The following is a 15,255-nucleotide window of genomic DNA, read 5'->3' as shown; positions in this document are numbered from 1 at the left end:
AAGCATAGAAAATACGCCCTCGTGCGTTACAAGATTAATAGTACCACCGGTTTCTGCATTGTCGGCAGAATCGGAGAGCAGAGATTCCATTAGGAGAAGGCAGAGAAAAAATAGTTATTAAACTCGGCAGCTTGTTATATTATGAATTATCCGTGCATCAATTATTCGCTCATCACTCAGGTCCAAGTGGCACAAAAATTTTCCAGGGCCAGTCTTCAGAAATCACCGTAAATGTGTCGGAATAATAAAACTGCCTTCCTTCTCTAATTTTTTCAGTGAGTGTTTGTTTTAGCTTTTGTTGTGTTGGAAATGGTTTACGTTTTCAGCCTCTTCGTAGTTTCCGAACGAGCTCAATTATATACTAATTGATCCGAGATGCTTGTTTCGATGAACCATTTTTTTTTCGGTATGAAATAATCGGTGCACAAGTGGGAAATGGATTGCAACTTAACCACAGATGACGTCCTCCAGTGCTAGCTCCATGTATTCGAGAACGGACTCGTCATTCGCTTTAGAAATTTTTTTTTTTACGGATTGGCATTTTTAAACACGCCATGTTTTCAACGGTCTATTCGACATGTAAAACGCAACATTAAGCTTTATTATTATTTTGATCGCATAGTTAAACTTATTTAACAAACATCTAACACAAGAAGTGCCGCGTACAAGCTAAGAAAATTTGGGCAATTCAGTTGAGCAAGGACAAGTCCTCCTGCACAATATTATGCTTACGAAGAGAGTGTCGTAATCTGACTGCCAGATGCCGCAATTAGAATTATATCCGTGCTAGGTATCCATCTTTTGGGTACACCCAGTTGTGTTTGTAAGGTACTTTACAAACACAACTGGGGTCTAATCACAAATGTATGTACGTTTAGGCCGGATTGAATGGAGGGAACGTATCCAGCTCGGTTAAACTAAATGGTTGGTCAAAGTGTCCAGTCGCAATGCATTGGTGTTCCAGTTTCTTTGGTGCTTGAATGCATAAAACAGCAGTTTCTTAAAAAAAAAAGTAACTGGAACGCCATCATGTCGTCGGACAATGAAAATTAATATCCCGGAACTGGTGCTGTCGAGGGAACTCGTTCCAAGTGGATACGTTGTGCGAATGACTCAGCGGCTGTAGTTCGTAGATTAAAATATGTGGCGTAAAAAATCAGTTGAAAAGTTAATTAGCGTAAGCACGTTAATTATTCAATTAATTCCACATTGTGAATTCCCGTAGAAGTAATGGCAGCCTCGAATAATTTAGATCAGGGGTTAGGACTGCGCTATTTGCCATAGGCAATTAAAAAAAAAATTTGGTGCAGCTAAAAAAAAACACCTTATATATATATATATATATATATATATATATATATATATATATATATATATATATATATATAGAGAGAGAGAGAGAGAGAGAGAGAGAGAGAGAGAGAGTGAGTTTGCGGTTTTCTGGCTTCCGAAATCGCGTGCGGTACTTTCAACCTGCGAAAGCAGGTGTCCGTCGAAATGCCTTGGTGTTGCAGTTTCTTTTGTGCTTCAATTCCTAAAACAGCGGTTTCTTAAAAAAGTAACTTGAACGCCATCATTTCATCGGACACCGAAAATTTTGATGTCTCGGAACTGGTGCATGCGGCCCAGACAATTCGTTCCAAGTGGATACGCTGTGCGAACTCAGCAGATTGAAATATGTGGCGTAAATTAATCAATGAAAAATTGAATCAGTTGAATATCAATTGAATATGTAGTTGAATCAATTGAATATATATATATATATATATATATATATATATATATATATATATATATATATATATATATATATATATATATATATATATATACACTTTCATTAAACAAACAAGATCACCTTCTGTTTGATATTTATTATATCTGGCCATTTATCATCATCATCATTATTATTATTATTATTATTATTATTATTATTATTATTATTATTATTATTATTATTATTGCACTAAATGAAGGTCCTATAGACCTCTAAGCCCTATAAAAATATACTGGCAGGCCTTGGAGCGTATTGAATAATTGAACAGCTTTCTTTGCAACCGGTTTCGGTTTTTGGCTTGCGACTATCTTTCCTTGAGTTCGGAAATCCCAAACCTTAATTTGACTCATAAAATAGCATAAAACAAAACTTATGATATTCGAAAATGTCGTGTAATACTTGTTTGAAAATGATTCGTTTTGCCTTTCTTGACCACCGAATAGGTGGCGTCCAAAAGTCGACGTCAGCGACGTTTTTCTGGCTTCCGAAACTGCGTGCCGTACTTTCAGCCTGTGAAAACATGGCCTTTAAGATCTGCGTTTTAATTTCAAAGGAGACAGTGGACAAGCACATTTTTAAGGCCAGCTTCACCGTGTTGGGGGTGTAGCTCAGATGGTAGAGCGCTCGCTTAGCATGCGAGAGGTACGGGGATCGATACCCCGCACCTCCACTTTTTTCTTTTTTTTTTTCTTCAGCGCAAGCTTCTAGAATTACATGAAGGCTTTCACGCATTTTAACGCCAGTGTATCGTGTTTCCAAAACTTTATTAAGGCTTAAGTAATTCAGTAGTAATTATTTTTGTTTACGAGTAAAAAAAACGCATCTCAGTCTAAAAGGACCGAGATGCGTTACGTGTGTAATAATTGAAACTTCTTTTTTATGCCCTTGATAAACTACAGTGGCAGATTTCGTGTTATGTTGAATAAGATGAATTGTGACATGCAATAATATGAAAGACAAAAAAAAATACTCCCCGTCGGGGAATCGAACCCCGGTCTCCCGCGTGACAGGCGGGGATACTGACCACTATACTGTTGCGATATGGATATCAGTGGTATGAGCTTTAGATTTGTGTGTATTTATGCTCCGACCAAGTTACGTGAACGCGAGTGCTTCTTCTTATCTCTAGAACATCATTTCTGTACTGATCGTGCATTGGTCCTCTTTGGAGACTTTAATTGTGTATGTAGCGCGCAAGATCGTACGTCACTGAAGCTGAGACATGATCCAAGTAGTGATGCATTGCAACGCCTGATATGTGATTATCAGCTTGTGGACATTGGGGAAAATGAAAAGGCAGGATGTCGATATACGCACTTCCAGGGCACCTCGCATGCAAGGCTTGATCGAATTTATGTTTCACTTAGCGCACTACCTCTTATTTATGGTTACACTGTGCACCCTATATTCTTTAGTGACCATTGCTTAGTCTCAGCATCGTTTGGCAGCCGTCGGTATCAAAGTCGGCGTATGTGCTGGGAGCTGTGGAAGTTTAATAACCAATTACTTTCGCGTGAGTGTTTCTTAAATCGTGTTACTGAGCTTATAGCTCATGCGTCATGCCGCAAGGACTTGCCACTCTTTGCTGTGTGGGAATTATTCAAACAGGAAGTTAAAATGATAGCTATCGAAGAATCGTCAATATTGGCCTTTGAAAAAAAGAATAATTACAAAGCATTGTATAAACTTCTGAATGAATTGCATGAGCTTGAATGCCTACACCCGGGTCAATATATTGATGATATTTATAAGGTGAAGGCACAGCTACAAACTTTGAACGCAGAAAAATACAGAGGTGCACTAGTGCGTGCGCGAGAGCAGCGTTTCCTGGAAGAACAGCCTTGCAGTAGGGCCCTTGGTGATGAACGCCGACACGCGCTGTCGAAACAAATACTACATATAGAGTATGGTGGAATCATTGTTAACGAGCCTACTCTAATAACTAAAGCGTTTTTCGAGCATTATCAAAAACTATTTCGAGAACACAAGCCATTGGATACAGATGCTGCCAAAAAAATTGTATCGTTGCTGCCCCAGTTAAATCAGGATGATTACGATTACACAAATGAAAACATTGATATCAATGAAGTAACTTCATGCATCGATTCGTTAGCGAAGGGCAAGACGCCCGGCCCCGATGGCCTTACTGCCGAATTTTATCAGTGTTTTCGTTCCCTCTTATCACCATTATTACTTCAGGTGTACCGTGAGGCCTTGGAAGTAGGGTACCTAACCGCCACAATGTACGAAGGACACACCGTCCTTATAGCCAAAAGCGATGATGAGTCTAAATTGCAAAAAGTTGACGGATATCGGCCTATCTCCTTATGCAACGTTGATTATAAAATTTTTGCTAAGGTATTAGCTAACCGTTTGCAAGTTGTAATAAGATCTGTGGTCGGTGATCACCAGACATGTGGCATCAGGGGCCGGTCGATTCAGACGAACATTCATGTTGCGAGATCGGTGCTAGAGTGTGTAGCTGAAGGGTTTGGACAGGTGGCAATGGTACAGCTAGATCTGGCTAAGGCATTCGACAGGGTAAATCACTCATTCCTGTTTACTGTACTAGAACATATAAATATCGGGTCCCTGCTCCTTAGAGGTGTCAGGATATGCTATGCTAATGGTTCAACGAGGCTGATAGTGAATGGCTCTCTCTCCGATTCGATTAGGCTTGTATCATCAGTACGACAAGGATGCCCCTTGTCACCGCTCCTGTTCTGCTTGTATTTAGAACCACTTTGTATGAGCATTGTTAAAGAACAAAATTTCCAAGGGTTTAAATTACTGACTAATGAGGTTCGGGTTCTTGCGTATGCAGACGACGTGGCCTTTTTTTGTACAGATAAAGAGAGTGTGAAGACTGCTCTTGCAATTACAGAAGAATATTGTGCGGCTTCTGGTGCAAGCGTTAACTTTGAAAAAAGTTCAGGTTTTTGGTTTGGATTATGGGCCACAATGCCATCACATTACGCAGGCATTCAATGGAAAGAAGATCTGCGTTATTTAGGTGTGCCTCTCTCACAGTATAGAAATAGCAACGCTCATTGGTCGGGAGAAGTTGGCAAAATTCAACGTAAAGTGAATTCATGGCGAGGGCGGAATTTGTCAATGTTCTTTCGTGCTGAAGTGTGTAACGTTTTCTTAGCTTCCCGTCTTATGTATGTGCTGCAAGTACTGCACTGCTCAAGACTTCGCCTTCAGGCACTGCATCGCGTATTTGCAACATTCATTTGGAGTTCCAGTTGTGAATCGATGCGGCGCGACAATCTGTTCCTCCCTCTTGAACGTGGTGGTCTAGGATTAGTCCACCTCTTCATCAGGCAAATTGTTTCACGCCTGTTCTTCTTTCGAGACAATGACCATCCTTTTTTGCGTGAAATGTTGCAACTCCGTTTAGTTCATTATATTCCTAATATAGTAGTGTCATCAAATGCCAAAGATGTCCCACAGGCTCCTTGGGGCTTTCTTAAGGAGGTTGTTGACACATTTCTTTTCTTGAAAGTTAGATTCAGCCTGGAGTACGTGTTCACTGCGAGTCGAAAAGCAATTTCTGCGGCACTGGTGGACTCTATTTTCCCAGATCCCTTGTATCGTGCACCTTATTTAAGCCGACCTTATCAGGATGTACTTAAGCGCGTCCGAAAAATGTGTGTACCTCCTGGAGTAAAAACATTTTTCTTTAAATTACATTCGGAAACACTCCCTGTTAAAACTTGGTTGAATTCGAGGGGTTGCTTTGTGCCGTGGTCAACAAACTGTCGGCTCTGTCCACGTGCCGAAACCATAGATCACTGCTTCATAGACTGTAGGGACGCTGTATTCTTTTGGGACATTCTCCAACGGACGCTCAAAAAGGACATTGACATGACTCCATATACAATTAGGTTTCTACCGTTTAAGGTTACGGGTGGTCCTCCCTATGACATGTTCATAGTACTTGGCTTACATAGCCTATGGAGAAGTAGACTGTGTGACCGCCATGCCGAAAGCCCGCGATCTACAAAGTCCTTCTTTCGCGAAAGTGTTGCTTATGTAAGAAGTGTCTACGCTGCGCAGGAACCCCCGCCAGACTGGATGCACTTGTTGGATGCATGTGTGTGTTTGCCCGAGTTTTAAGTGTGTAGTTGTGTCCACTTTGTAATACACCTTCAGTTTTCTTTTCCATGTAATAAAGAAAAAAAAATATACTAACGAGGAGAACGAGTACCGGGATCTTTAAAACTAAACAGGAGTCCGTCCTGTGGCTACGAGTTATAGAGTTTCTCATTCTGACACGTAATGTAGTGTGAAACTCTATGCTACGAGCAATTGCTACCAGCATACAGTTTCTCTATGGCTACGAGCCACAAACGAGCCATGTTTTGAGGCAGCGTCTACTACTTCTGTTAAGTTAAATGACGCAACAACGTTTGCATTATTTTGACCTGTGCCAGAACAAAATGACGCACTTTAACGCTGCTACGTGACTGCTCCGGACCTCCCCCAAACCTCTGCGCATGGTTAGAGCAGTTAGACACGGTTCTTCGGTGCTTGTTCCCGGTGAGCTAGATCGGCAGGGTGCTCCGACTCAGCCTGGCTACTGCGGTGAAGAGTTGACGCGCTTAGCACCGCCGTGAGCTTCGTCAATGGCGAGACTGAGCGACCAAGCGCCTCCGACGCAGCTGTTAAGGCGCATTTATTTATCGGCGCGCAGGCGAGTGTCACGCGATGCCGTACGCGTTGGGGCGCGTTAATTGGCAGCGACCGGTTACGTTGGCTGCGCCAGTGCGTCGAACCATCGGTCCAAATATAGACGCCGTTGATCTCGCCAACGTGACGTGACGTGTGTTTTTTTTATATTTAGCCCGTTAAGCCCCCGCCTGTTCGCGTGGTACGCATCGCTACACGCTCGAGCGAGCGCAGCTGCGACGCCTCTCCACAGCCGATCACGTGACGTGGCGTCACACCTTCACACTTGCGCGCCGGCGACTGAAGGTCAAACGCGCACCGAGATTGACCTTGGGAGTTCTACCTCGATAACCTTTGAAAAAGGGTCATGGTTGATGCCACTTGAGGGACGCAGTACAGAGACCTGCATGTTACGCTTGAAATTTTTGAAAAGATTTTGCGCCTACTACTGCATAGGTGGTGTCCCAAACCCGACATCTATGGACGGCTACAATAACTCTTCTGCCGCATTCGAAGCTTTCGGGATTCGGTCCAGAGAGACAAGACGAGCTTTTGGACCAGCCATAGCGTTCAGGATGGCGCGTGCAATATGAAGAGCATTCCATGTTGTTTCTCTGCTCTCTTCGAAATGGGCGAGTGCCATATGTCGGTTGACTAGTACAGTTGGAGTAGGCTATGTTTCACTAGTTACCCTGTTATTTATTTCATGACTGACAATACTATATTATTGATTTAGTATGACAGAATTGGCCCATGCATTACGCAAGTTACAAGCGGAAGCGCACCTGTCTTTATGGACAGGTGCACTTGAGCAGTAGTCAGCAAAGTCAGTAGTCATTCCATCGTAATCATGCTGCCATTTTCCAACAGTGATTATGTCGCCATTAGGACGTCATCTTTGTCATACAGCTATTGTGGCCATTAGATAATTGTCATTCTATCTCCGCCATTCTTTTCCCATCATACCTCGACATCAAGGCATCATCGTCACTCACTTGTCATTATTCCATTGGCCTCTTGTCATCATCTCACGGTCGTCGTTATACCATCGTCATCATTTCAGTATTGTGACTCAATTTTCGTCATGCTGCCTTTGTTATTCCATCGACAGCATTCCTTCTTCGTCATTCCATTGTTGATGCTGTGTCATCATCATAGTCATGGCTGACCCTAGTGAGCAAGTGCCCAGATACAGTGTTTGTTGCCTATAGCAGGAGTAATAGAGATCTCAGAATGACCACTACATATTCCAAATAAAGGTGTCTTCAAAAATACGGGGTTGCTACGTTGCTTGAATGCTAATGGCATTAATGTCAACAATCATCGTGAGATGACTGTTGACATTACGCTTCTGTATGAATCTGTACGCTTCTGTATTAATTATTTACATGCTTCACCACAACACAGGCTGCTTCACTGCACAGCTTATCCGTCTTGGCTGGAATATTACATGCCAGATCCACCGTCGCCACTATCTGCGTGCTTCATGACTATGCAAACAATGCTTTACTGCATGGCATGTTTGCCATTTAGGAGCTCATGTGATATCTAGAAACCTATGAAGTGTTTGAGAATGTAATGGTCGCTTCCTAAGTTCCTTAAACACTTCATAGGTTTCTAGCTTTCCCCCCTCCTCTTCAATTTGGCTATGTGACCTTTAGCTTTCACCCTCAAGAAGATTCCTGACCTCCGATTCACACTGTACGCGGATGATATTACGCTGTGGGTGACCGGAGGTTCTGACGAGCACATCAACGACACCCTCCAAGCAGCAATTGATCAGGTCGAACAAGTAGGTCACGAGTTGAATCTCAGGTGCTCCCCCACTAAATCACAGCTTCTTCTTCTACGCCCCACGAGACGCTTCAGGACTTCACCCCCAAATATCCACCTCGCGATTGAAGGGCACCCTATACCTCAAGCAGACTGGAGAAGGTTCCTAGGATTACACCTCCAATGTAACCGAACAAATCAGCATACCTTGCAAGCACTACAAATGGTAAATAATACGCTCCGCCTGATAGGGAGGATCTCCAACAAAGACAGAGGGCTTCTAGAGAAGGAGCTAATTCAGCTAGTCAAGGCTTTTGTTTTAAGCAAAATCGCCTTCGCACAACTGTATCTCTCACTCTCTAGGCAGGAAGAGGATACTGTGAATTGCTTGATCCGCAAGATACACAAAGTCGCTCTTGGTGTTCCAATTAGAGCATCCACACAATGGGTGATGGCCACGGCCACACTAAATACCTTTCAAGAATTAACCGAAGCCCATCTATCATTGCAATACCACAGACTCGCCACCACTGAAGTTGGGTGTGAGATCCTAGAGACAACTTCATCATGCTCCACCATTCAATGAGAGCAAGCGACATCAACTTCCTCCGAACATACACGGCCAATACCACATCCAGCCCCTACCCAGAAACATGCACCCTGAATTTCACGTCAAACGCCGCAAACTTAGAGCCAAGGCGCTACAACGCAGCTATGGACAGGCTGAAGGAGTCTACTATGGGGACGCTGCAGCCTAAACCCCTAAACATTGTTATGCTCTAGCGATCGTAGACAACCAGGGCAACACTGTTTGTCCAGCATCAGTCAAGACCACCTCGGTGGGCAACGCGGAAGAGGCCGCCATTGCACTCGCGTTGGGGCTACCCGATTGCGACATCATCATTTGTGATTCTAAGACTGCTATCCGGAACTTCAGTAACAGCTACATTAACAACCTCGTGCACTCTCTACTTGTAGCTCACCCCCCAGAAAACAACATCGCTCTCGTATGGACTCCAGCACATCAAGGACTCCACAGCAACGAAATGGCTCATGCTGCTGCTCGAGGATTCACGGAACGAGTGGCCACAAATATGGGCCTAACTCTAGAACCCAATGACTCCCAACAACTCGCCAATAAAGACACACTGGTCGCATTCCATGAAATTTGCACACATTACAGACACCAATGCCTTATGTATCCACCTCTCTCTGTGCCTAGAATGCGCCAGAGAGAAATACTGTGGCGACAACTACAAACTCGTACTTTTCTTACCCCGCGCACTTTGCACTTATTCTTTCCCGCCACACACCTGACACCCAAGTGTCACTTTTGCCCTGTCCCGATAACAGATCTCTCCCATATCACGTGGCAACGCCCCATCAAAACTCCCCCCGCACTCTCAAACCATTAATTAGTAGCGAGGAGCTGTGGGAGACTGCCCTGCGCAGCTCCGATCCCACTCTGCAGGACCGAGTCCTGAGGTGGGCTGAGGAAGTAGCGGAGGCCTACCACGACTGGTAGACGGACTTCTAGCCACATGATGTGGTGACGGACGCCCACTGGGACTGGAGTACTTAGACCTCCCTCTCTCCCCCCTCCCCCCCGGCCCCTCCCCTTTCCTAAAAGGGGAATAAAGTTCATTCATTAATTCATGAAGTGTTTGTCTTGTTTTTCTGTTTGTTAAATTTTGTTTATGTGGATAGCCATCAAACAAGTAGTCGCAGTGCGATGAATACTTGTGTCACCTTTTAATGCTACCGATTTGAAGTACTCGCCAAGTGCAGTACAGCTTTAGGCATGAATCAGGGTCTGCTGATTACTTTGAACAAAAAGCTATGAAAGACAGGCACATAATATTTTCAGACAGCCAAACGAATATATGCATAAAGCCTCGATGCACAAAGTTCTTTTATAGTGGTCAGATGAAAGCACACATACACAAACAATGATGCACAAAGTTTTTCCAAGTGGTCAAATGAATGCATGCATGCACATTTACAATACACTTGCCGTGCTTCGTTTTCCAAGCAGCCGAGGTGAACCTCATATTCCCCACATCCTGCTGCTATGCTGACTGCGCATTTGCAGTCTCCTAAAGAAATCCAGATTCCCTTCACTGCCAAGCACCTGTTCGGAAGAACTTGCGATTGCTGACATATGCAGTAGAACTTCCCAGCACCACTCAATGGTGTTGAGTGCACTGACCACTAGACAAGATGAGATGGAAACTAAGGTGAAAGGGACTTCGACTCCCACAGGGAAAAATAAGCCTACTATATCTGACGATTGCAGACATATAAGGGAGAGTCAAATTTCAAGAAGAGTCGACTATTCAAATTTAAAATTTTATTGAATGGTTGCTATGCGTTTCCAACCATCGACTAGATGAAATCTTCAAATAATTGTTTCCATTCAAGTAAAACCGATAACAATACACCAAGGAGAAAGGCCGAACGCTCATGGTGATTGTTCTCAATTTCATGGATTGTGCTGCAGGGGAGCCGCAGTTGCTGCTATGAGGGTGGCCAGTTGGGTTGGCTGATGAAACATTGTTTAAAAATTAAGAAAAAAACTTTCTTACTGTGCAATTCGTAGGAATTCATTCACTCTGTCCTGTTTGCCTTCTTCCATCCTTCTTACAAAGTGCGCACTAAAAAAAGCTTTCTTTCCTTGCTTAAACAATGCTGCGATGAGGCACGAGTGCCTGAGAAAAGGCATGGAGCCAGCTAATACCCGTGCCACATGGACACAAAAAGTGACATTAACTTGCTAATACCTTAAATTTTAATGCTATTTGCATGAGGCCACACAGACAAACCAAACATCATTTGCTTTAATGTCATTCATTGTTTAATGTGCTCACCAGAACTCATTCGACTGAGAAATACTTACTTTTGACGCAACAGCTTGTGCATTGCAGTATGACAAGTACTTAAAACAGTACCTATCATACATAAAATATTATACGTCCCGAACCAGGCCGAATTTTTCTTCAGTTGCGAGGTTTTTCTTTTGAGGAACCTGTATGGGTTTCCTTTGTAGCAACTGCTACGAACAGGTGGATGGCTACTTTTTCCCTTTATTAATATACATAACTTTCAACTTAAACGCTTCTGTCAGGAGCCGTATTCGACGAACTTCCTCTGGTTGATGTTGCAACGGCTTTGCACAGCTGGTGCCATTTTGCTTCTGGGCTTCGGATTTGGCAGGCAATGCCCAAAGTTGGTACGGTAGGTTGCAACGTTGTAAAAGACAGGAATTACAAACTCAAGTTGACGGCACCATAACATGATAATTTTTACATTTTACTATTCATGAAGGAGGAGGACACTTGTAAACACATTTTAATTTTTTCATTAGTACAACACTGGTCACTTCAGAAGACGCTGCCATCGGTGCCATTGTGTGAAATGTAACTAAATTTGGACATATGGCAGCTACGGCAAAAAAAATGTAATCAAGGAACTTACATTAACAATTGAATGCTATTTTTTTCCCATGTGGCGCAGGTATGATGTGACACCTGCATAACGATATCCTTTCATTCAATAATGATGTCTCTATACTTTTGGCAGCCCACAAATTTGCTGTCTTCGTTTTGTGCAAAGCGATTTCTTATTTGTCCAGTCACACCATGTTTTAATCTGTGACGCTGCGGCTTGTTCAACGAACACAGCACTCTTCATGTATCTGATGACATCCTGTGCTTTGTCGTAGCATTGTTGTCATGATGCACTAAATTTTATCGCCTTTCAGCCTTTCCTCACTAGAGAGCTGCTCAATTTACCAGATGTCCATTTGTAAGTGACACTGCGTGTGTCAAACGATAACCTTTTTCCTGCCGAATGGACACCTATAGCAACTTTTCTGTTTTACTTTGTTTAGAAATGAGAAAATCTTGGATATTAGATTCAATATTCAAGTCTTTTTTTGTGTGCTGCTACTCGTATTTGATTGGGAAATATCACTATCAGTACACTTCTATGCAAAAAATACAAAACCAGTTTTCGTTACCCACATACATTATTCAGCATGTGATGACACCAAAATAAAAATTCGAATGATGGCACTCACTGTAGGAATCGATGCAGGGAGCATGAATTCCTACTATAGCATCCATGAATGCCATGCACAAGCAATCCGCTCACTTCGAACGGCAGGTGTGTTACTAATCATGTTTTGCAGCCCTTGTGTCTCCATTCCTTAGCATTCCATTCCTCAACATGGATTCATCTTCGTTATGATGATCTTTGGACGTAGTCTTCTATGGCTGTAAATAGCTGTGCAACGCAGTACATGAAGGAAAGAAATCCTTTTTGGCAAGCAGTTATGCCAAGCACATGCACCGAAGATAAGACACGAAGTTCATGGCAGTCAATGTCGTCCACTTGAAACACAAGTTATCTTCCCATGCATCCTTGTAAGCCTCAGTGCAAACAGGGCCCAGGAGTAGTGGCCTGCTGAATTCCTGGCCCAAGGTCGATGCAGGTTCCCACTTGAGCACATCGTCAAGCTCCTCCCCGCAGCCAGTGGTTGGCAAATGTCACAAGGGCTTCCAACCCGAGCACAACCAGTGTCGCTATCGCTGTGCACGAACTCCAGGCCCAAGCTCTGACTAGTGAACGCTGAAAGGGCATTCGGCCATTGCCTCCTCCTCATCCAAGCCCGACGTGCTACAGCGTCGTCAACTGCTGCCACTTCATCGCATCTGCACCAGCGTCAAACCTCACTGTCAACATCTCCGCAAGACCCACGGTGTGTGCACTGTCTGTGCCATGAATCGGTGACAGCTTTTTTCGTTGCCTGAAGTAGTGACCTTTGAACCTCGTTGTTAATGCCTACATTGTGTCTTTTGTTAAATCTTGTATTCAGTTATCCTGTAAATAGATCTTCTTGTGTTTGCTGTTTATCAGTACAAACAGCTTCGTCTTTACTGTTTGTTTTCAAGTTCTTCGTTTTAAAAAGCACTCTAAGCACAAACTGCATTAGCTTCGTGACAGTTACACAGGAAAGGCACAGGACAAAGTGCTCAGGTAGTACGTACATGGCGACAACGCAGTACAAGTGCCTTGTTCTGTCTGCTTGTGTCAACCTGTTTGTGGTAGAGTTTATCACAAGTGCGCACCATGGCCCACCAATGCATGCATTCTGTGGACTATCCCTTGCATTAATTTTATGACAATTTGTGCCATTTATATAGACGTTTTATGCTTTATATCATACTCTTGGTATCTATAAAGACTTTGTGTAGTTGTGTGCTTGAATTTGAATTTTGTGCGCACAGTTGAAGGAAGGCTCAAGTCATGTAGAACATGTAGAACAACCTGGAGGTAAGGAGGAGGGGGAAAGGGCACTTCTTTAACTGGAACATCAAAACGTAGAGAAACCCAGAGAGACTTATAGGCAAACCACTTGAGTGCAGCAAGCTGGGACTTGAGATCACCTCAAACCCCACGGCAATTGTGAACGTGTACCTTCATGCACTTTTAGAAGTACTAAATGGAGTGGGACTGATTCCTATAGTATTTATTGGATTACAGCTGAGTTATGGCATATTCAACGTTTTGAATCTGAATCAGATTATCTGACACTTACTATTAGTACTTGTAGTCAAAGAGGAAGTATTCGGTATTTATAAGTATAAGAAAATTATCAAAAAATTTTGCAACAACCTAGACTGCTAAAGTCCTCTTGCTGTTCTATGTTTGCTAAACAAAGTATTGTGAATTACCAAAAGTGAATGACAAAAGTTTTTTAAGCAATGCAGAAACGAAAGTGGCAATGTAAGCCTTGTGTTAGGTTTTGTGGTGGATGCCTACAAGACAACCTGTTATTTTTGCTTATGTAAATTGGTGTCCTTGCAGTGTAGCCACTGGTAGAAGTTTATTTTTTATGCTAAAGCAAATGTCTTCCTTGCAGTGGTCTCTAGCTTTCTCTTAGTAACTATTTATTTGTCAGTTTTGGAGAGCTAGACGTACAATGGCCATTTATTTTTGGAGATCTTGTTTGTAGCGAGGCTTTAAGTAGTTTAGGGAACATTTGTACAGTTTTTAATGACGAATTAGTGATATCTCGTGTTCAAAACTGATCCTTGTACCTAATATAGTTAGCTCATGGCTTTCTTCCACAAGTCAGCTGCAAGTGTGGTGCCTAATTATATAGCGTAATAGATCTTCGTGCTGTAAATATATGCATCTGCTTTTGACTATTCGATACTTACTCCTCTTACTTTATTCGTATTCAGTGAACTTCATATTCACCCACCTCTACTTTTCTGCCGTTAAGTCTTCTCTATATAGAAGTATGTAATAGAAGAGCCTGACAAGTATTGCAGTTCTAAGAGAATAAATACTTTATGTAAAATGAACTATATATGTACTTCATTGTTTGGTGGAAGAAGGGCAACCCAGCAAGTAAACCAGCAGACTCAAAAAGATGCATTTCCGACACATTTTTAGCCTGGCGGAGCATCCGACCATTATCAATGCGCCCACAGTAAGCTGCACTGCAATCATGGCCAAAGTAGTGGCACCTCTAAAAAGCATTGGGAATGCTCTCTATGTGGTTAATTGTCGCCGGTACGGCCACACGATGCTGGCAGATAAGGGGGAGGGTTGGGGTGGCAACTGCACCTCCCGATTCCCCCCATTTCTATAGACATGCTGGAACTTTAATTCTGACACATCTTGGTACATATGCTAGCGGGAAGAAATGTGCACTAACAAAACTGAATATGCAGTGAGGTAATCCCGCCGTAATTTATAGTGAAAGCACGATTGATTGAACATGCACAGTCAACTTGCAGTGTTGGTAGTGGCCAGTTAATATGGGCTGCTTCTCCCCTTTCTCTATTGCTTTCCCTTTGCCGGCTATCATTTTGATGAGCCTGCCCTCATCGATGATAGTTTCACTTTGCCCGTCGGCTACAGTAAGATAAATACTGCCCTCATCGATGGTAGTTTCACTTTGCCCGTCGGCTACAGTAAGATAAATATTTCGTAATGCGAAAAAAAAAAAAAAGAAAGAG

At 42.9% G+C, this 15,255-nt stretch overlaps 1 non-coding gene across 1 annotated transcript; it reads left to right on the top strand.

Annotated features, from left to right (window-relative positions):
- The first annotated feature begins 2,374 nt into the window (after positions 1-2,374).
- TRNAA-AGC (transfer RNA alanine (anticodon AGC)) lies at positions 2,375-2,447 on the top strand. The gene has a single exon. It is a non-coding gene; the product is annotated as a tRNA-Ala (tRNA).
- Positions 2,448-15,255: the final 12,808 nt, after the last annotated feature.

This window comes from Dermacentor albipictus, chromosome 6 (genome assembly GCF_038994185.2).
Source record: "Dermacentor albipictus isolate Rhodes 1998 colony chromosome 6, USDA_Dalb.pri_finalv2, whole genome shotgun sequence".
In the NCBI taxonomy this organism is placed as follows: domain Eukaryota; kingdom Metazoa; phylum Arthropoda; class Arachnida; order Ixodida; family Ixodidae; genus Dermacentor; species Dermacentor albipictus.
This window is presented reverse-complemented; position numbering and strand designations above follow the sequence as displayed.